The following is a 20,700-nucleotide window of genomic DNA, read 5'->3' as shown; positions in this document are numbered from 1 at the left end:
ACACATACTATACAAGCTGTTTCTATATAACTCTAAAATTTTCAAAATTTCAATTTTTGATATAATTGTCTAGAGAGCAATTATCATCACTAAGCTGTTCCAACGAAATATAATAAACAGCAGTCAAACGTTGGTACTGAGTTATTTTTTCATTCAACAAACTGGATCTCTCTGTTCCTGTTCCTTTACCTTTTATAATAATAATAATAAATAGCATTAGTAGTAGTACGAATATTTTCTACGAATATGGACGCTTCGGATCCACCTGCGAAGCCGTTAGCTTTCTTTCTTCGTTTTGCCTTCGAATTATCGTTTCCCTATATCGCAGATTCTACTATGCATGTGTTGTCAGGCAATGACCAGGTTTTAGAAGTGTGTGTTTGTTCTTTGAGATTGGTTCTTTTCAATTAATTTTTACTGTGTTACTTTGTGATAATGGCAACGAAAGCAGGCGCGTCAGCCAGTCATCTCCGTTCGAGTTCCTTCAAGTCAGCGGATCTGATCGATCAGTTTTTTCAATCATTATCAGTTCGGGAGTAATGGTAGAGGCGAACTTGTGTCGAGCAGAACGAAAAATTGAACAAAATTCAGTAGCTTCCTTTTACTTTGCTTTAAATCACAAATTCGATCGATAGATAAATACACCATCTGTTATATCGTATATGTAAACAAAGATGTCTGGCGCCAAGGAAATGAGCTTTTCTTGCGCTGTATACGCTCTTGCTTCTCGAAAAATCATCGGTGACACTGATAAATTTGGCTTGTTATATAGTATCTATTTGTGTGTGCACACATACTGGGTAAGTTCGAGTAATAGGAATCAAACATTCTAAGCGAATGCTTCCCTAGGCACAGCGCATATACGTAACACTATCTCTGTAGGACTGCGCTCTAAATGGAATTGTGCGTAGGGCAGCTTAAGGGGACGCGTAGAAACATAAACTCAGCATTGACATTAAAGACAAATTGGGAAAAATTACCTGCAAAAATTGCTTCTGAAGTGATAGCTCCACCCCAAAGCTCCCTTCAGCTTTCTATGATGTTATGACTTTGATACAATTGCTGTTGTGTATGCTCTATAGTGAGTGACACGTGCCCTCAGTCTTCTCAATGAGGCTATTCCATGCCCTTCCCCTATTCCGTTTTATGGACAGTTCTTATGGAGCATTCAGTAATTATCAAGCGGAATTGTCGCATCTCTTGTCGTGCAACTTAACTTTTGAGTAATTACTTTTTTTAATTGTTCTCGAAGTGTTCATAGCGTGTTGGCGGTGGCTGTAGTACTGTGAGTGTTGCTCAAATTTAATAGGACTCATACATAATAATAATAATACTATGTACAACGATAGAAACGAACGCCAGACGTTTTTTGGAGTTACCGCTCTTTACTTATTTCATTGGCCTTCTGTCTTTGAGCGCTAATGGACGAGGGTGCAATCAGCAACTTGTTTCGCTAGATACCTTGCGGGGGCCAGCGAAGTTATGGCGCGGCTTGTCTTCTACAGCATGGCAGTTCAAAGATTAGCCTACCAGCGTTACTGTCCCATGTGTTGTTACATATACTTTTTGAAGCAATGTAATCGTTGTTGTTAGCGTCGTCGATGTTATTGCTACGGTCGGCGCTGTTAAGAAGCATCTTGAAATTGTGTTTGCTAAAGCCACTTCAAGTGTAAGCGTTCTATTGACGTAGTGTTTGCGGTGTTACGGAGGGTACTGAGGCAAGAAGTGCGTCATGCTATACGCACCGTGGTAAACAGATCTTTTTGTTGCTGAGCAGTTCTGCACTGCAACATGGACTCCTAAAGACGAGCACTTGCTCTCGGAGCAAGAGAGCGGAAGCTTCGTGTTATGTTGTGCGTGAGACTGTATTCGTTTGTCTGTCTACGTAGGCAGTTCAGTTGAAACGGGAGATACTTTCTGCTCCTGACTCTCCTTCTATGACGCCCTATAAATGACCATCTGAGGTTTTTGCACCATATCAGCAACAACCAAGCCGCTAGTCCCTTCTGTAAGGCTAACCAGCATTGCTTTATTTAGCGATGATATGAAATAACCGTGCTCGTCTATAGCTGCCTACGGTAAGCTTCTCCTTCCTACATGGAGTACAGGGAAGCTGACGTTGTCTGGCGTTTACTGGGGGAACCGCAAGCTCGATACAAACCAGACTCCTTGTAAAGTATGGAATGTTTTGGCGCCAAATTCAATTACGGCCACAAACTAAACCTTTTCATCGTTCAGCTGGGCGGAATTACGAGTAGGATTTCGTACGGTTGCACCGTGAAATCAGACGGAATGAAGGCTGGCCGATTGTAGTCGGGTTGCTTCTCGATCGTTGGTACGCGTATCATTGACTCGGATGAAGGAGATCGCATTGTAGTACTTATATTCAATGAGCTGTTCGCCAACTAACTACACGTATTGGTTAGTAAGGGTTTGTGCGCATGTATGTGTGAGTGTTGGTATATGTGCTTTTAGAGAGCGCCTGCAGAAGCTGCCCCTAGAAAGCATTCTGATGTCTGCCACTAGAAAGAGGCTGCGGAGGCGCCTTGAGGGCGCTAAAGTTGTCAGGGTAACGGTAATATTGGCCCGCCACCAAAAACTGCTGGCTGGGCACACTAGCTGCCGCATGATATTGGCGTATGATAGACCCAGGAACCAGGTGGCAGCTCGGGAAGTTTTCCGATGTTACCCGATGGTCGTCGTGAACCTCGTCTATCCAACTGCGCTAGTTACTGTTGTATAATAATAACACACGAATTATTATTAGTATTAGTTCATTGCAAACTTGCTTCAGCGTTAAACTTGGGCCCTAGCAAAGTAATCGGGCGGATACGAGTTCGATTACTGGAATATCTCATGAGTGGCTCGATTTTAACTGTATTGGAGATGCAGTTTAGTGGAAGAGGACACGCACGTAAACCACTGCTCTAATTAAGCCGCTGCATTTATGCGTACAACTATTAATATGAAAGCTACTATGACATTCATAAAGAAACGAACCTAATGTTAGCGTTTATTCGTTAAAGTTGGCGGAAACGTTGGAGGTCATGAGGAGCGCCGGTTTTTAGTAAACGGAAGACGATGCTTGCCCATATAATTCTGCGTAAAAATCTTATATGTATGCAAGTATAGATAAAACGAAAATAAACATATTGTATCCCCCTCTATTAAAATAAGAGTGCTTTCCTGCCTTTCTCTAGAAAAAGAGAACTGGGACTGTGTAATATGTTCACATGACCGAATGGTACTTGTGTAAGTTCAAATCTTCTGTTTCGCATTTGAGTTGACTTCCTTTCTTAGAGCGGCAATTTCCCCCGCGTCGTACATCGGTGAGACAATACGCGTGCAAACGAGCGCGAAATTTGATTTCTCTATCTGGCAGAGATGGCGCAGTGCTGATGCCCCGGTTCCTCTACCAAGGGTATTTGTTTGTGTACTACGATCAGTGTTACGGCTGCCGTTGCCAGTCTAGCGTAGCGCTCCTTGCATTTGCGATACGTTTGTCCCTTAGGTGTTCAGAGGTTCAGTGGGTGTTGCTGACGGTGTTACTTGGCTGAAAGTCGACTTTACAATTATGCTTGTGCAAGACCGCCTACCTTGAAACAGCTAGTAAGTCCGTCTGTCCTATGCGCAATCTGGCAATCGCGTTGGGTTGGCTGACCGTCGACGTCCGTATTTCGTCGCTTGTGCCTGGGCCATCATTATTGAATCATTATTAGCCATTATTTTTAAATGCCGCCGAGAGGCCCAGCTGAATTCGTAACCGTTGCCTACTGCATCCTTATTTGTGCAGCTGCCTCTTTTCAAGTGTTCGCCACGTAACTAAATCACACGTAACGCAATAACGTTTGCACGTAGCTTTGCTTGTGCAGATTTCTTCCAGGGGTTCGAAGCAGTCCGGGGTCTGATTACGAGAACAGCGGTGCGCTTAAAGCCATTGTTAGCTGCTATTGCGTCGCGCTTTAAATCAATCAGGTCCATTGTAGTTAAGCCGTGCCCATGCTGTGCTTAATTCAGCTCAGCAATTGAAAGGATTCTTAGTGTGTGTTCAATCGTACTTAATTGTGTGTGACTATGTGCGTGGTGGACAGGTCGATGCGTGACTAGTTGATGTCCATAGTAAATCTGCTTCCGACTGATGATGATGGCGACGACGTGCGCGATTCTTTGTGTACTTGTTCTTCGTCCACCTACTTCGTTTTCACTTACTTTCGTCACAGAGACTTACTTCACTGGCAGCGCATTGATTATTATAATTACTCAACAATTGAAGGCTGAGTAACTAGCACGATTCTAAAGTAGAACCAACACAGCCGTAGGGACCGCTACAGGTCGATATCGAATTTAATCACCCTCCTATTGCGAGGGTAATAAGCCTGAATAAAGGGGAGTACACTGCTACACCCATCTGCTAGATGTTGATGCGTACTAACTGTGTGTCTAGGAGGCGACTATATGCATATGTACGCATGTTCCTTGCCTGTGACGACTGGGCCTTCGCAGGGCGCGTGCTGTAGCTGCTGCTGCAACAGCTATTCGTTCCTGACAAAGTACCTGGGCGGCGCTGTTCGAAGTCGCATTTGCATACACCTAGCCGTTTGTTAACTTAGAGGTCCTTATTTCCTCAACTTGTTCGGCGGTTCCCGACGCCGCGCGCGCCTCGCTCTAGGCTACGGGCTTCTTTCCACTCCTTGTTTCTCTTAGGAGCTCCGGTTGTGTCCTTAATTCATCTCTAGTCTGATGCTGCTACTACGTCAACTACAACAACAATAACAGTAAGCAGTGCCGGCACACGAACACCACTGCTATCATAATGGCTACCGCTCCATATAGCTACTGCCGGTGCTGCTACGGTTACCGACCCCACTTCTGCGCATTATTTTGTATAATAATACATCGTGCTCGGCGCTGCTTACTTCTATTCTTCGTCGCTATGCCGCACTTCGTGATGGTTAGCATGTATCCCGGTCGCCAGTACATCGCTTTGTTTCTCGTGTCGACCCCGCTTTTTAACTTCTTAGCAACTGATAACAAGCAACAGGCGGAGTGGAAATGCTGCTTTGCAGCCAACGGCTAACGTTTCACACTGCCAATCGTGATGCTGCTATTGCTGTTAGCCCACCAACTACGGGCTGCCTATCCGCGTGACAGCCTCCCTCACAACACCTGCTATTATTTGTGGCGCTGCCAACACCAGCACCCCCTTGTCGCTGTTGGTCTGGGCGTCTGTTCCTCACCCCCTATTTTCCGAACCAGTGGCTTTACGAAGTAGCAAAATAGGAAACGAGCCTGCGGCAAGCGCTCTCTTACCAGGAATAACGAGAAGTAAGAAACCAAGCACCGTTCCTCCACTTCTCCAGGTGGATGACATTATAGTGGAGGGTAAAAGCTAGAACGAAAGACCGAGGACCCGCGGGAGAGAAGCAGAAAGAGACAAGGCTCGAAAAAAAAAGAACCGCCTGAATGAGAGATGCTCCTAAGCTATCTATGGCATATTTTTTCTGGACGATACAGTAATTACTCCAGTATAACGATCGTGGTAGAGTATTACCTTCTATATTGTAGGGGTGCTATGGATACTTCCTCTGCTTTTTTTTTTTTTTTGAAAAACACTTGTTCGGATAACGACCTGAGAGGTGTAGCGAAGAGCATTGTTCAGACCTTTGTGGAATGAGGCTTACTTCGTCTGAAGGTAGGAGGATAGGAAAGCCGGCGTAGCCTTAAAGATTTGATCCTGATCAGCGTATGATGCCTAAAAGATAGGTGAGTGTTATAGGTAAGCGGTAACTGTGGTCTCCTGTATACGTGTGAATTAAACCTGTCGTCGTCACGTATTACGCTAGCTGCATAAGCAAAACATAGACATTTTAAGTGAAGAATATGTATATTCTAAATGTCATCACACTAACATGTTTTGTTATTTACACACAGCTGTATTCATTTATATAGATCGAAATTCACTCAAGTTGACGGTGTTTCGCTTGATCATCTGAGGCACCTATGCGCTGCATAAAGCTGCCCATTTATCTTCTCAAAGTCCAAATAGCTGACAATTACTGCAAAGGTCTGCCCTGTCATAAGCTTGCAACTGGCTAGGCGGTAGATAGTCTACAGCAGAGGTCGCTAATACACGCGCTTATTAGTAAGTAATCACTTAGCAATGAGCAGCAAGAAGGTAGAATCAGGCAATTATTGGAAATGGCAGCCGGAAGAAGATAGAATGACACAGTGTTAAGGGGCGACATCGGCAAGCAGAAGACAGGCTCATTTGTAAGATCCAAAAGGTGACTTGAAACAGCAACAGCAGCAGGACGGGTGGGACGAGTCAAGAGACCTTGGAGTCAAAGAGGCTGTCTGGCTGACTGGTGTCCAGGCAGGCGGTAGCAGGCAGGTTTTTCTGAATAGGAAATCAGCTTTGGGTGTAACAGGGGTTTGCGAAGAGGCGGTGCGTTTCTTAAAAAGGGGGTTTGCGCCGGGTGTTTGTAGGGTCGTCGTAGAAATGATCGTACAGAATTGCGAGCGAAGCGGCTACAAATGAGGAAGACGCCGATGACAGGCTACGGAGCAGCTTATCCAGCCGTCAAATTGCTTCTCAGCTTCATTTCACCATCAGAGGTGGGCAGTATCCTTCAATCATAACTGCAGTGAGTAGGTAAGTCAGATCAGACCGAGTGGGAGAACTACACGGGGCTCGGTCTTTGACCATTGGCCGCCGCTAACTGGCCACTGGTCGCTATACTCGTTTAAGGGCCTAAACACCCCTGGTGATCATGAGGAAATGCACACAAGGTAGACTTGGCTCTCAGTCTGTTTTGAATGAATGTAGTAGTGTACCACATACAGCAGCGCTGTGCAGAGAACTGTAGGCACATTGCACAGCAGCGTTGTACAGTTATGCCCCAGGCAATCCTAATTAACAACGGAATCAGCAGGGAGTCCCACCAGCGGTGCAACGTTTCGCTTCAGGCGGATGCCAGCTCTGCACGGGGCTTGCGTGGGGAGACGAGGAGCAGGGACCTCTGTCGGTTGCTTGGGATCTTTCGGATGGACCCTGACCCCGTGCCTATGCGCCTCCGTTTGCTGGGCTTCTTTCCATGGGGGCGAGAGACGGTGCTCACAGTGGTAGTGGTCTCACGATACTACTGGCTGTTGATGTGGACTCTTTGGGAAAATGGACAGAGAGAACTGGAACGAGATGCTCACTCGGATGAGAATGAGGCAGCGGCAGCTCGTATTTGATGATGTCAAACAGACATCACCGAGCTGAGTTTCCGAACGCCTTGTCTCGCCAGTTTGTTCACCAGTTCATCCTCTCTGCGGGACTCCTTCTTTTTCTCTCTCTGTTCGCGGATCTTCGCATCGTTCTCCACTATCCACGATCTGCAGTTTCCTGCTCCAGTTTCGGTCTTCGCGTTGCGACACAGCTTTCAGTCTGGCACCCCTGTCTACGTCTGTGTGTTGGTCCGTCCCTCTCTCGCGTTAGTTCATAGTCTCCCTTTATCTGCCACTTTTCGTCTGCTCGTAGAGGAAGAAATGGAACGGGCTCGTATTGCGCCTGCTAGAACGGGCCGAACTCAAACTGGGTCAGGTGGTCCCTCGAAACGACCAGCATTCGCATGAACGGGCGAACTCTCTCCACATTGCCGCCAGACGCTTATGGAGAGTATGAGAGGGAATGAGGAAACAAACGAAGACACTTCTGTTTGATCCCGAGAGGCTTCAGAGCTTCCCATTGGGCCTTTGAAACGTCCTGCCATCGTTTGTGCTAGTAAAGTTTCAACCTGGTGACTTTTTAGCAAATCTCTGAAAAAGCACGCGGGCTTTGATGTAGAATGAATGCGTGGCCTCCAGTAAATACAGCCTCAAATAAGACACAATGTCACAAAATTTCGTCGTGTTGTTTATGATACATCTATTTATTATCGAAGTTCAACTCATGACGCCTACATGCGGACATAGATATCGAATGCATGCTGGTTTCTTTATGCATATAAGTGTAATCGCCTACTCAAGGATTGAAGTTCGAAAGCAAGACAACAGAGCAGCCTTCACACGTCACGGTACAGGCGAAAAATTATTGCGACTTTTTTAAAAAGCGGATACTCAATAAGAACTTCATCTTAGTTTGCAGTTTGTGAATATGCTGCCCACGCGTTAACGCTTCAAGGCAAACTTTAAATGAACTCCACTATGGTTCTGATTCCATAGGTAGCATACGACTAAGTTCAACTTATGCGATCCGTCCAACTTCGCTGATAACGTTCTGACAAAAGTTCCTCTATTTCAAGTGGTTGCATTGTTCCTGTTCAGTGATCGCACATAAAAACCACATACGTTCCCCGTAGCTTGTGCACAGCTGACGATAGATCGCGCTCTCGTCAAAACCGATTCCCCCTCTTTAGCGAAGCGCTGTTTCTCTTCAGCTTGTTGTACGGCACTGTGTCGTCGCAACATGGTCCGTCCGACAAACATTCAGCTAGGCAGAGAACGACAGAAGGAGTGCCAGCCTCCTCTGAAGCCACCCCACCTCATCTCAACTTAGCCAGTGAGTGCCTTTCTCGCTCAAAGAGCGCCGTTCTGAACTGCACTTCACACCATCGATAGCAGGAATCGCTCTGGCTATTAGTTTAGGGAAGAGCAAGACCTAATAAAAATAGCAGAAAAAAAACTAGACAGTTGATAAAGGTCAATAGGACAGCGGTTCTTGTCTAATAGCTCTATGCGATTCTTTCTTTCTACTGGCCATTGTTTGCTTACTTCTGAGCTGGCTTACTTTTCATCTCTAGACGGGCAAATTATTTCATGGATTCCCTAGAACAGTAACGTACATTTGCCACCTACATATTTCCCACTTGTGTTTACAGCTTCAGGCGATTTATTGCGTTTAAACATTGAATCGTTTTACCTCTAGGATGTTCGATTTCTATTAATCTATGTTGTGAACACGTCCAATATAGGCATGCGAAATTTAAAAAAATTACCTGACCCGTATTCGCTCGTGCAAGCGCGACCTACATCTGTTTCTCGTATAGCTCATTTCCTAAATTTTCCTGTACCGTAGGACACCCTTGTATATTTAACGCAGCTATTCCAGTGTTGCTCACTGCGGTGCATAGTATGCGCCGCCGCGCTGCACATATCATGTTTAACCATAAAGGCCAAAAAAGACTTCCTGTTTTTTTTTGCTCTCATAGCAACTCACTGGGCCAGTGAGTTGCTATGAGAGCAGGATATATGTTCTGTGTGGCTGGCGTAATCGCTTAAGTGTTGCTTGATAGCATGAGGTCATTGCTACAGGAGAATGCACACGCGTAGGCTGTTTAGCCTATGTTTCCCCCCCGCCGACACCTCTCCCCCCAGTTACCCAAGTCGGCCAATGAATGGAGTTTCACCCTCAGGGTGGAGAGAAAGAATTAGCTCGGAATATGGTATAGCTAATATTGTTCGGGTTTGAATCCGTATATGGACATCCTGAATTGATCGTTCGTTTTCCTGCTGTTTTTCTCTTGCTGTCTCTGCTGCTGTTGAGATAAGCAAACAACAGCACCGAGCGCGGTGTTTGCGACGGTGTTGATACTGCCTTGACCGAATCCGTCAGTTTGCTAGGAATGTTTTTGCCTGGTAGGCAGGTAGAGAGGTAAGAGGCGAAGAAAAACCGCTTTTGTCAGCTCGTGAGCGGCGTTACCTAGTTGGTATGTCGGCCAATTTGGTGGTCAAATTGAGCACCAACGGCCTGCTTGAGTGGTTGTGGGTGCGCCACTAGAAATCCAGCCCAAATAGTGTGTAGCTGGGGTGGGGGTAGGTCAGAGAAAAACGGAATGGCTTTCGAAATAATGTTACTTTATGTGGGCCTTTGCAATCGGCTCGCTCGCCAAATCGAACCCTAACGTCGGTGTTTTATAGGCGACGACCTACGATATACGTTATCGTTATAAGCATTCGTGGTTTAATATTACGAAATAAATAATAAGCACTAACTAAACGACAGTATTAGCGCTGATGGTACGTCCCACTTTAGCATCTGTCTGCTTTCGAATGCGCTTACTTTGCTCTCTTGTGATCCTTACATTGTGCTATAAGGTTCCACCAGGCTACATCCGCACTCAGAAACAAAAGTCGTTCGATAGTTTATTGCAACAGATAGTATCCCTGAACATACAAAGACCTTTACGTACGTACACACATGTTCAATTATTGTTATTTTGTCGGACTTATGCTGAAGACTACGAATGGGGATGTATGATATTTATAGTTTTGTCAAGCTTCGTTCTCCACCTGTATAGATACGCACAAATTGTATGATCTTCCTGTAGAGATTCATACAATGAAAGGTATCTGTCAGCCCTAATAGATAATATGTCAACTGTAATTGCAGTTGATTTATGTAACAGTACTTTCGGAAGAAGTACAATGGGCGTCAGCTTTTCTTAAGAACATTTAGGGTATAGCTGCGATCGGCCACTGAGCTGACACTCTGGTCGAACACAGGAAAACAGATTGAAAAACAAGACCTCAACAAATTTTCACTAAAAACGTCAGTTAGTGCAACTTCCGTACCGCGTCTATGGCTATACACAGAGCACCCTATCTACTTTTACACTAACGTGCGAACGCAATCGTATAGAATCATCTTTCTTTATCTGCCCAAATACACGACAAAGTTGGCAAAATTTTTCAAATTCAGGCTTTATCTAAACCTTTATAGATTCTCTACTATAGCAGATCGTTATTACAAGACAGGTGTCTAATTTTCCCTGGGACTGACCAGATCACTCTTGTACAGCTATTGTTTTATTGTGAATAGTACTTGTTAAGATAGGAAAGCGTAGTCGGTCCTTAATTATGTACGACAGGCCTCAGCAAATAGTGGAAGAGCGCGACACGAAAAACAACGATGAAGTAAATTCGACTCTCATACCTATTTATATATACCTATTATATATACCTATTTATATATACCTCTATATACGATATTATTGTGAGATCATGGTTTGACCTATATACATTTATTATTACAGTTGCTGAGCTAGAAGTCGTCAAAAATACGGACCCTGTTTTATAAATACGTATAAATATAGATAGATTTATAAATAGTAAACATATCGATGGAAATTTGCTTATGAATCTGTTTTGCAGCGGCATAAATTTTGTACTTCAAAAAAAAGTTTGAGGTCATCAGGACAAATACTGGTTCACAAGACTAATTTTCTATCTATATATTTACGATGTACCCAAACGACGTCTGAACTCTGAGAAAACACAATGTATAATAGAGCATCCATGCTACCTGCAAAACGAAAACTATATACATACACTGTATATAAATATTACATTTTGATATTTTATTTACTACTTTTTTTATTTTTTTTTGTTGTGATTTTTATTTGTTGATATTTTCCACACTACAGATACGGGGTTCCACATACTAACGACGACAATGTCCTCTGTTTTCAGGTGAGTCTGATCTATCACCGTGCGATCATCGTCACTCTAACAAATATATTGTTTGGCCTATTTCACCATAACACACAAACATAGGTTTATGTTAACATCGATCCATTTATGCATGACCAAATTCACTGCTTTAATCCACGAATTACGATTTACCGGTCCATATTGCCATTGTTTTAGAGTACTAGATATGTGTGGAAAGCCATCATGGACGTACTAAACCGGACAGAGTATTTCAGTGAGACTTGACTGATTTTGATTTGATGAAGGTACGAAGCGTTCTAATAGATATGGAAGGTTGGGATGGTCGATTAACCGGTTCCGGTTCTGATCTCAGTATGAGACACGCGACGCAATACAGTGATTACAAGAATATACATGACATCGGTCACATCTTTGACAAGTCCTCATGGAGATATAGTACTTGATTGGAGCGCATTAAACACTTGTTGTTTCTTGCGAGATTTAGGAAATGAACGCATCTATTTTATCAGTTAATGAAAAGATACTTCTTGTGTTTCGAATATTTTAACAGACCACAGATATAGTATACTTATCTATAGATCTCATTACGTTTGTCGTCTTGGTCTTCAAACAGGTTTTAGAGAAATCCCAAATCTACTATAGGTTCATTCATGTGTTTTTAACCTCGCTGGTAACATCCTAGCTCGGCTGTGTGTTTCGTTTTGACTAACAATGTTCACTTATTATTTTGTTCTTCTTCAGAAGCAGAACAGTATTTTTCTCCCAATAACGCGTGCTGTTTGAGTATATTACAAGGCCTTTTTTGTCGTTACTTGTCTCCTTTTCGCGCCATCTTGTAGAAGAGGGTCTAACTAAGGACGAAAGTTTATGCCTTCGTCGCTTCTTTGTTCGTTGATTTAGTGCTAATACCGTCACTGGTCGCCGCTTGGGGCAGCGAGCTGTTGTGCGAGCTCTCCACGTACAATATAGTGTAATCTATATCTATATAACAGAAGCTATTCGACTGGAGCTGCTCCTCTTCAGTTCTGATTCGACCAGCTAACAGCAACCGGCTCAATATATCGTTCGTTTATGCTTGTGCGTTCCTTTTCGTTGCCTGAATCTTACAACAGATCTTCATCATCGTATTCCTCCAAGTAGTTCAGGGCGATAAACACAGAGAAGAGCGAAGGCTGGCTGTTTAGGCAATTTAAGGTAATGGCTGACTCTCCACGGACTGCTTACGTATGCCCGTCGATCTGCATCTTTAGCTGTGTATATATGCGTATATATGTATTAAACGTCATAGCCCGCACGAGTGCGGCGGTGCCGAAGTAGTTTCGGTTTTCTCACTACTTTACGCGGCGCAGATGGTCACGTAACGAGATGCCAAACCGCGAGATAGAGGGGATTGCTAACTGCTCGCGCTGCATACGGTGAAACTGCTAGAGAACGAATATTCTATACCGATATATATATATATATATATATATATATATATATATATATATATATATATATACTGGAGCTACCCATCGCATCTACGGTGGCTACAGAGTTAAGAGGCGAAGACGATAAATCAGAGACAAAATCAAATGTAGAAGCAGGCAGACGAACCAGCAGAAGTAAGCGAAAACAGGAAACTGCGAGGTGATGACAGCAGAAAATGGCTTAAGTGGCTGCTCTTCACAGAGAATAACCTACCTTGTACTTGTAGACATCTATACACACACATATACAAACACAACTGCTCTTGGACTGGCTCCACGCGAAACATATATGTGTTTACATTTCATTTGCAATCATTCAGTAGCAAGCTTTCCATCTTAATGATAGACAGATATATAGTATTTTTACATTCTGGTAATTCAGCGTGCAGAAATAATTCAAGCATACACACGACAAAGTTATTTTAATTATAAAGATATAGGAGAACTAGAAAGAACTTTAACTGTTTTTTTTTTTTTTTTTTTTTCACATCGCGTAGTAGAGAATCAGCGGTCGTAGTTAGTTCCTGCATCAGGTTTTGGTGGATGGCCCAACTTCCCTTACGTGAACTTCATCCGTCTGTTTTGGCTTTTACGCCGGCTTATGTAGCAGTTTAAAGGAGAGTGGAAGGCTCGGGTTTACAAATAACCGTGCACCCTGAAAGAAACTCCGTGGAGTAACGCAAGGAAGAATCGTTTATTAACAAGTGAATCGATTGAATTATTTAGATGGTTCGAACGAATCTAGAAAAATGATGAAAAGTTATTTGTCAGTAAGCCATTGTTTCCTTACCAAATTAGTACATTTTCTCAATTTTTTGTTTTTAATTATTAGGGATGTTTCTAACATTCTTCCGTAAAACTAGGATATTGCCCTTTACAGTGTTCTCCTTAATCGAGAGATTTTAGTCACCAAAATCCTTCTTTAGCCACGTTATTGCACCTAGCTTTTGCGGATTCGAACCACACGAACTAATTAATTTGTTAAATGTAGTTAATCTGTGCGCGTCAAAAATGTACCGATATTTTCAAACAGTGTCAGAATAGCATTTTCTATTTGTGGTAAAGTCGTTCTCGTCAGCAGTTTACTACAGAAACCGTACGAATAAAGTCCCTCTCACCCCCTACCTTTAGGTCTATCTTTCTGATTTTCCTTTCGTGATGACTTCGTTCTTGAAGTCGTCCACGTTATATTGCCGCTGCTGCCGCTGCTGCTGCCGCCGTTGATGTTGTTGTTGCAGCTGTTGCTGGTAGCGATGATGTCGTTGATTTGATAACGAGTGTCGACCGCTGACTCCGAGGCGTCCCCGTTTTGGCGTTTACTTATTTATTTGGATAAAGAGCTCTCGCGTACCGCTGTGCTCGCTCACTCTGAGCCGCCTTCTGCCCCGTAGCCAACCAGGTCTCGCCAGGGCCACAACAAACGTCAGAAGCAAGCGCCAACTCACGAGAGTACCCAAAGAGCGACGACGACGACGACGACGACGACGACGACGACGACGACAACAACGACGACGACGACGACAACGACGAAGGAAGAAAAGATGGCAGTAGAGAAGAACCTTTCGTCCCGGCAAACGAGAGGTTAACCCGAACAAAAAAGAAACTACTGTAGAAACAGCAAGGTAACAACAGCGACCAAGTCAGCAACAGTCGACGCCAGCGAAGTCAGCCGAGACATTAGATAGAAGGCAGGACAGAATGAGAGAAAGAAAGCAAGCAATGAACCGCCATGGGTCGATTACGGCAGAAGAAGCCGTTCGTATGACAACGGCGGCCGCAGCTACTTCTGCTGGTGTTGTAGCGGGTCTGTTAACCGGGTTGGGATGTTGCTGGGTGCAGAGAGATGTGGACAGATCGCAGCCAGTTAGGCTCCTGTTCGGCCAGTTAATGGCGAGCGGCGAGGGAAGCGAAAACAAGCTAACAATGGCTATGCGGCTTTATGGTAGAGCTATCTGTCTACATCTACGATACAATATTAGGTCTCGTATAGATAGAAGTGAGGTCGAGGCACCGCTGGCTTGATTCTACGAGAATTCCCATAGATATAGGTAGGAAAACGCCATTGCAGCGCAAAGGACCCGAATGGACAGTAGCGTGACATCAGGAGAGCCAGTAGAGAGCAGAAAAGGAAGACACCGGATCAGAGTCAAAAACAGTGTTGACAATGGTGGAAGAAGTTCAGTACCTTTTTGTCGACGAACGAAGCAGCTTGCGCGCTTTGGGTCTCTTGCGGCTCATCTGGCTAACAGCATATGCGGCAAAGGCTAAGTGGTAACACCGCCATTATTGGCAGAAGAAAGTACAAGAGCGCGTAGAATGAAATTATCGAAGCGAAACGTGCGACTAATAATGCTGAGGAGCAGAGGACGACGATGACGATACTATAGAAAGACATCGATATGCTGATAGTCGTCCGGGCGATTTGGGCAAACGAGTGAAGTAATGATGGTGGCAATCTGACGTTAAGTGTTGCGCCAGCTCTGAGGTGCTGAACACCAGCCAGAGATTTCTGTTTCTGTAGTAGAAAAAGAGCACGTGAATAGAGCAGAGCAGAGCAGAGCATGGATTGATTGGCAAGCATTGACAAAAGACGTAATATTGCTGCTGCTGCTGCTGCTGCTTCTACTGCTGGCGTTGTTGTTGTAGATAGTAAGAGGCCAACATATAAAAACAGCGAATAGCAGCCGCCGCTATCCTGTAAACAATGTGCGCAGGTAGATTCCGGTCACTTAACGTCAACGAATCACTAATTCCGATGGTGAGGACTAGACTAGCGGGTATGAAATATGGATTTGTAAGGACGAGAGGCTAAACTTCAAGGCATATTAGAGTACAGAAACATTTGTGTGATGGGCCATTAGTGACAATTGAAAACTCTGTGCTCTGTCTGCAATAAGAGATTATTAAAGTTCGGGTCGATGACATTCGTGAACTAATTCAACTATTATAGATGAGACATTATTTGTAAACGATATCCGCGAACAAGATAAGCAGTGGGATAAAAATATAAGAACTAGTAGAATTTTTCCATCTTCAATTCAAGCGATATAATAAAACAAACACGGCTGTGCCAGCCAGATAGTGTGTTCTAATAACGACAGATACAAAGGCTACAAATGGAACCTGTTTTATTTTCTATGCACGTTTCATCTTCTCCTTTTTAAAGCGATTCGTCCGTTCTTGCGAATCGGACGACGATATGTCTGACCCCGTCGCGCTGCTATCTACCTCGCTTTCGTGTAAAACCATACCATGTAAAAGGGCCAATCGAAGAAATCGTTGAAGGTATTTGAGTAATTCATGAGGTACCAAATCGAACAAAGCCAAACAAAAAATTGGCACTGCTTGTGGACTATACGTTTCTGTCGACCAGAAAATCGTTTTCTCCCATCCGAAAGATAATCATATTGAGTTTCCGTGCCGAAAAAAGACAAACCGACGATTACACATTTCGGATATAAGTGCATCGGTTTCGAGGAGACAATATCTCTGTCGTTTTCACGATCGCGAAAACCGAAGCTGTTTATCGTGAGGATTTCAAAGAGTCATCAAGTCCATGACATGAACCAATGTCGTTAGAACAGTAAGAGATTCCGGATAACCGAGCTGGTTTCATTCAATAGCCTCGATTTTCAAAGACCGAAGCTCACTCTATGGGCTCGCGATAACTACGATGCCTTACTAGAAGATTCGCAGTTAAATGCCCATGCAGGAATATTAATACATAAAGTTTCAACATTAATCGTACTGCGCATGATCCTCGTGCCCCTCTCATCAATAGACATATATGAAGCAGAGAAGCTGGGCAGTGGATATTGGTGCCATTGTCTCGAGTTCTGCTTAGCATCCGCAAGAGCGGTTGGGTGTCATTGCTTTTAGGGTGGCTTGTTCCGCCATATTTATCGATTGTACTCCTTAAGTGAGTCCCGCCTGCGGAAACCCCTACATCCATCGCTGTACAGCGGAGAAGGGCGGAACTGGAACCGATAATAACGATCTGATAATAACGATTGACGCACTCATATGCCGCTGGTATGGATGGACCTACGTTCTCTTCTAGTGCTTTCAATCTAATCGGACTAGAGATAACCCGACGCTTTTTGGACCGGTTGTTCTAAGACTTAATCAAGCGACATAGTCGGATTGAGGAACATTGACTGAGATGCTGCACTTTCTTCTACAGTCGGTCGTTCGAATTATCATCACTCGATGTTTGTTTGCCACCCGCCGGCGCGAAACAGATGCGGACTGGAGACTGACATCTCTATGTGGAAGCCAACGCATAAGGGGCAAGCAATATGGCACACAGGGAGGCGGAATATACAGGTGAAAGCCCTGTTGGAGATGCTGAGCGTCCATTGTCCTTGCGTGACTCAAGGTTGACTGGTGCTAGCCACGCCACACTCTTCGGATAGACGAGCCAAGAGAAGTGAACAACTGATACAACAATACCGGTAGAAAATATTGTAATCATCACATTATCAGTATAATATGCGATATTATTGTATTTATTATCTTTCGTTCAATGTTAACCATTGGTTATTAGCTAGAATTACGCGCTTAATTCTATAGGATCAACGTGAATATGGCTCCAGGCAAATTCACGTACGATTCACGACGAAAACATACCGTAAGGTATGGATTTTTTTTATTCAACTTCCGTGTTGGTAGACATATTACTTGCTAAAGATTCAGGCCTATATGCATACTACGAAATAAGCCAAAGTGTTCGCGAGGCCTTGCGGCACAAAGCCAAGCCTTTATCCGTAGTCTGGATAAGATACGGCATACTTTTCTCCAGGAAGAAGTATCAAAAGGAAAATATTCGGTGAAATCGATACTTGTCGTGTGTAGAGCACGCTTTAACCTTTCCAGCATTTTGTTGTACGTTCGTACATATCCAAGAAACATACATCCTGTCACATTTATTAACGCGTTTAGAAGTCGGTCTCATACGTTCCGAGGAAGGCTTTTCGTTCACAAAGGCCTTTTTTGTATAGATCATCTTTCCATGTCTGGATAGATTCATGGAATTTCCTGCACCTTCTGTGGGTGACTATTTATCCTGTTCAATTTATCCTGACCTGGTGAAAGATGGCTTTCGATGCGACAGACATGCTTTACGTATTAGCTAAGTGACAGTCTATAGTGACACCTGGTTCTTAATTATTATTATTGCGTGACCCATTGATGGCCGATCGGTCAACGGACGACTGCCAATTTTGCTATAGACACTCATTCAGTAAAGTGCTAATAAATGATAATGTTTCGGCTTGAATCAGCTGGACGCTTTTAAACCAAAGGCCACATATAAAAATTAGGAAACCTACGTAAAGTTCGTAACATGAAATGTCAGTTGCACATTGCCATCATCCTTCGTAAGTCAACTTACATAGTGTATAACATACAAGTATCTATACCTAAGAGCTTCAGCAACCTCTACTCAAGTGCACAGAGCCTATTAAAAGTGGAATGGATGTATTGAAAAAGAGGAAATTGTAAGTGTAGTGGGTTTATTCGCTCATCCGCGCGCTTAATTACGTCGTGACTACAACTGGAGATAAACAAAAACGCACTGATTATTAATCAATCTCTTTGTTTGTTGGTAGGCACAGTTTCAGTGTCCCTTTTAGTTCTAATAGTTATTTTTGTTACTAATATACTGTACGTTTAGCTACAGGTATTTTTCTCTTTCGGTCAATTGTAGAGCGGAAAGGACGACGATCCGGAAAAGCTCTTTGCTCTGGCCATCTTTCGTCGTTGGTACTCCCGAACGTGATTACATCGTTAGTTAATGTCACATGCCTTTTTTGTTACTGTAACACGGATGACATTACATGAATCCACACGCACCTATCCACCCACAGACATAGACACGCCAGTAACGCGTACATACACACACACACACATACACACAAGCGCACACGTACGGAAGCTTAGACACAGACGTAGAGACCGTTCCAGCAGCACCAGCAACGGGCGGCTGATCCAACGTAGCGAGACATCGTTGTGCTAGCCACCCCTCTCGAGGGAGGGCCTCCGACGCTCTGCGGGGTGCCGCCGTTAGGAGACAGGCGCTAGTAGAAGCTGGTAGCCTGGCGATGGGGTAGGTTTATTTCGCTCTGCTGATAGAAGATTTCGCCATTTCTCGGCCAGTGCCGGCAGGCGATCGAACGATGATAAACTTTCGTCGTCTACGTCGTTGCTGTTAAAATAGGGGCAGCGGCGACAGCGGCTGTTGTTGTTTTGGTTGTTTGCGTTAAAGCAATAACGTGTTATTGGGTTCACTACAGACGATTTATCATCCAAAAATCAAAAGAGACTAAGTGATATTGCCAATTCGATAGTGGCAGACCTCATCGATGTATAAAATAGATAGTTGTTCTATGCATACCGTCAATGGACTAGAAATGACTATCGTACATATTATGCGTACGGCATTTTTAAGAGGCTCTACTGTATATGGATAATGTGCGTTAGGTACCCTCACCTATGGGATGAATATGGTATTCATCCAGGGCAACATTTGGATGTTGCCATTCAGCACATGTGAGCCGACATATTCCATATTGATCAATATTTGTTATTGGCAACCAAAAAGAGGTCTAAGAACGTGTTGTCGACTTGAACGCTTAAGTAAAATTGCCTTGTTTACTTAGGTCCGTCCGTCCCCCGTCCCCCCCCTCCACACACACACAATATGCCTTCATTTTGCACACTTCGCTTCGTATATTTCGCCTGAGAAGATCAAACACGGAATAAAGAATGTATCTTTTGTGTATTCGTTCCTCACCGCATGACTACTATGCCAAAATAGTGTTCCCATTCACCGTATTGATACTTCACGTACTTATAGGAACGAAGCAAAACGCTACCCCCAGCGTCATCACTTAATCCACCCACTGAGGGCATCATTTCGCCGGTCACCAAACCCTCGATTCTTACGGCCTCTACCGAAAACATTTCTATGGCATTCCGCTTATGGTCACTTTTTCACTACAAATCGTTTCCTACAGAAAATGCATACAATCAAGTCTTGTCTTGACGACATCTGCTAAGCCAACAAACTGTAAAATGAAAACACTTCACTTCGAATTTGGCGTCTCCCTTTGTTTTCCTTTTTTCTGACGACATTCTCCTGTCCCAAAACTACCACCCGCAAGTTTCCGCTGCAACTGACATCAGTCGTACCCCCAGCCTGATTTCTCGGATAAAATTGTTCACCCATTCCTCACTCTCAGCCACGATCAATTCAGTTGAAAGCGATTTTGTTCGAGTAGAAACTGATCAGCAATGTGGCCTCTGTGAAGCGCTACCCCTCTGTGCTGTTGGCCATCCTACACTATTCTACTGCTTTGGGGGTTCTACTGTTGCTGTTCTTCCTGAAGGTGACGGTATTGCTGCTGTTGCTGCTGCTGCTGCTGTTGACTGATCAAATGCGCCGAAGTTTTATTCGGTGCTGTTATATCTTCTCCTTCTTTGCTTCGAAGTTCGTTTGGCCGTCTTTTATCCTTGTATTTGAACAGCACCCTGCGGCGGAGCTGAGACACTCCTCTTGACCATTGAATTTACTATGCCGATGCTGTCGTTTCCGCTGCCGATGCCGCTGTTCTTATTGCTGACGGCAGTCGTTGTCTTGCTTAAACGAGTATTGAAGTGAAGTGGTGAAGAATTTGGGCAGCTTCGCCTTTCTGTCGAAGGGCGAAGCTGTCCAAAATCTTGTTGGGTAGCAATGGACACCTCTTGCTCCCCTTCTTCCTGGCAGAAGAAGGTTAGCCAACGTGCATGGAGTCAT

General features: G+C 44.0%; 1 protein-coding gene across 8 annotated transcripts in view; it reads left to right on the top strand.

Moving 5' to 3' along the window:
* The window catches only part of LOC111244928 (inactive tyrosine-protein kinase RYK-like), an 89,096-nt gene that overhangs the window by 47,174 nt on the left and 21,222 nt on the right, over window positions 1–20,700 (top strand). The window contains exon 2 of one of the 8 annotated variants that reach the window (XM_022792522.2): window positions 11,409–11,454. The exons of 6 other annotated variants lie outside the window; for them this stretch is intronic. The gene's annotated coding sequence lies outside the window, so the exon portion shown is untranslated. Of the gene's footprint in view, window positions 1–4,752; window positions 5,764–11,408; window positions 11,455–20,700 lie in introns of those variants that run through there. One more of the 8 variants, XM_022792523.2, reaches the window with a different exon arrangement.

Source organism: Varroa destructor, unplaced genomic scaffold (assembly GCF_002443255.2).
Source record: "Varroa destructor unplaced genomic scaffold, Vdes_3.0 BEIS01000002.1, whole genome shotgun sequence".
NCBI classification, from domain to species: Eukaryota; Metazoa; Arthropoda; class Arachnida; order Mesostigmata; family Varroidae; genus Varroa; species Varroa destructor.
This window is presented reverse-complemented; position numbering and strand designations above follow the sequence as displayed.